Genomic DNA, 2935 nt, shown 5'->3' on the forward strand with positions numbered 1-2935 from the left:
TTCAGATCGAAATAAATATCAAATTAACTTTTGACCTGTTGATATGGTTGAGTAGAATTAGTCAGTAAATGGTTCGGGTGCTCTCTGGGGTACTCTTCATTGGGTAAACATGGCGGTCGAGCGTGATTCTGACCAAATCACCTCCTTGCACAACCGTTGGTCCTACAAAGTACTGCATCTCTCGCTCTTCATGGGGTGTAGCGGTACAGAAATAATTTATTTTAATATATATTTATATAAAACGATTTTCTAGCCTGCCATTATTACCTACATTATTCTCTTACTGAATTTTCGGATTCGAAATAACTCTGTTGAAATATATGTTGATAAAATAAAGAGTAAGAGGTTTATAAATTATGCAAAATGGAAAAAGAGATGGGTTTTGTAGGTGAGGGGTTGGAGGGAAATTTTCATATTGGGTGGTCTCCCCTATCTCCGGAGTTGCTATCTTGACGTCACCAGGGAGCGATAAATCTAGCCACCACTGACTCCACTATCTCCAAGATAAGCTTTGTTTAGCACAATTTTTTTTTTTATTAAAGTTTATATCTAAGGCTAGTCTCGCCTTCAACAAATTTACAAATGCCCCAACACAATTTAATGGGTCGTGGTGGCTGGAATTAACAATGTAACGCCAGTCCTTAGCAATTTTTGGTTTGTCAATGGCTGGAATTTCTTACTCTAATGCGACTCTTACTCGGTCAATATTTAATAATGAAAAAATACTGAAAAACAGCATTACACTGAGCTTATTGGATTTCACTATATCAGTATCATCACAGAACTTACAAGCTGACTTATACTTATATATAACTATCTTTATGAGGTCAATATTAATATACATATTAAGTGGTAAGTTGCCTAATTAAGTAATATTAAAGTTAGAATTAAAATTATGAATATTGTTTAATTTAATGGCCTTACATGGTAGGCGTAACAGTTATATTTTTTAACATTTTGTTTATGGGGGGAGGTATTGTCTCGTACTAAAGTCACCCCTGACTGACTATGTAAAATGTTATAAATAAAAAAAATAAGATAAAATAAATAGATAAGAATAATACTTCTTAATAAGAGAGAAAAATGAATAAAAGAAATAACAACATTACTAGACCCAACAATATAAACAATTGTCCTAATGATAAAAAGCAAAAAAAAAAAAGTTAATGAAAAAAAGACGACAGAATTTATAACAGGATGTACTGCAGCAGCCTGGGCTTTAATATTCGAGTCGAGGTTGGGTTTCCCAAGTTGTAAGTCACTGCTCCTCTAACTACGGATAACTGGGAGTGGACTTCATGAATAGTTTTGTGGCGTAATCCTATATTTTTGATAATTTGTTATTGATTTTAAAGTAAGATGAAAATTTAAAAAAAAGAAAAAAAAAAAAAGAAAAATTTGAAAGAAAGAGAAAAAACTATTCAAATTCAAATTATTAATTACGTATTTTTGAGGAATGTTGCTCAAATTTAATGGGTTGCTTTTCAGTTATAATATAAAGTAATTAATGAAGATACGATATTTTGTACCCCCCCCTTTTTTTTTACAGCATAACTAAATATCACAATACAGAGTTCTTATCATTACTAATTCACATCACATGTTTTGTTCATACTTGTATTTACAAACGTAAATATTTTATGAGGCTCCATTAAAAGTCATATGAATTTCTCTCGTAAGTAATCCTTCGTAAAATTCTTAATGTTCCTTACTTTGTCGCAAATAAATTCATCCATAATAACTTCAATATTCCATATCTTGTCGATTTGACTAGAATCAGAAATCAATCCTTCCATTATAAACTCTGTAACCTCCCAAACCCACTAGATTCTAACCTTCCTCTTCATAGCCTAATAATCCTCTGTGCGCCTGAAAATAAGATGGATTCGAGACCAGTTTATATTAGTTATTGGAGTTCTACCGCTGAGTATATTCTTCACAAGACTGTTTACTGCCATTTTAATACAATTACCATCAAATTTACTCGTTAAGTATTGTATTTAATAGAGTTTTAGATTTCTATAAGTAAATAAAAACTAAAAAAGGAACAGAATTACACTTTAAGTATCGGATTTCACTATAGGAGTACCTTAATAATACTTTCTGTATTTTTATTTTATCACTTCAATAATACTGTCAGTATTTTTATGATATCACATCAATAATACTGTCAGTATTATTGACTGTGAAAGAGCCGCTTTATTGAGAAGAGAAATTGCTCAATAAAGCGATATTGAAGTTAAGGTGCTTACGAAGAATGTTTATAGTCTATTGTAAATTTTAAAGGCCGATGAAATTAACAAATTACAACCGACTATTATGAGTTTATATTCATGATTCTATTATTTATGAGTTTGATTCAGAACTGAAGATTTACTGCCTATCGCTAATACAATTGGTATGGTGCGGTGCGATAGTTGGTGTATGTAACTCTAAGCGAGGCTCTTGCTTCAATAACATTATAACTGCTTTTCTTCAGTAGTGGCACATCTGATAAAAAACGTTTTGAGTTTATTTAGAGTTGAACGTATTCCAAAGATAGTACATTAGATTGGGGTAACTTTCTTTACTGAAATCGTTCTGCACATTAACATGTAACTACACATAGAACCGCAGCCTTTGGTAGATCTTTACACCTTCTGTCCACCCGATTAAGGAAGAATAACAATTGAAAGTTTCAAACAAGGTATAAATACTTTCTGTACTTAATGTTTCAGATTTTCGTTTATTCATGTAAATATGTATATTAGCAGAATTTGTACCTTTCCATTTATTATTTTTAGTTGTTTGTATTACAGGACCATCTATGGAATATCTCAAACACAAAATAAAAAAAAAAAAACTTTATTGTCAGATGTCTCACTATTCAAAAAATGCTGCGATGTGTACTATTTATGTATGACAGATTTAGTGCAACAATGGTGTTACTTTGCTA

This window comes from Halyomorpha halys, unplaced genomic scaffold, assembly GCF_000696795.3.
Source record: "Halyomorpha halys isolate HHAL.00 unplaced genomic scaffold, Hhal_1.1 Scaffold1126.1, whole genome shotgun sequence".
Taxonomy (NCBI): domain Eukaryota; kingdom Metazoa; phylum Arthropoda; class Insecta; order Hemiptera; family Pentatomidae; genus Halyomorpha; species Halyomorpha halys.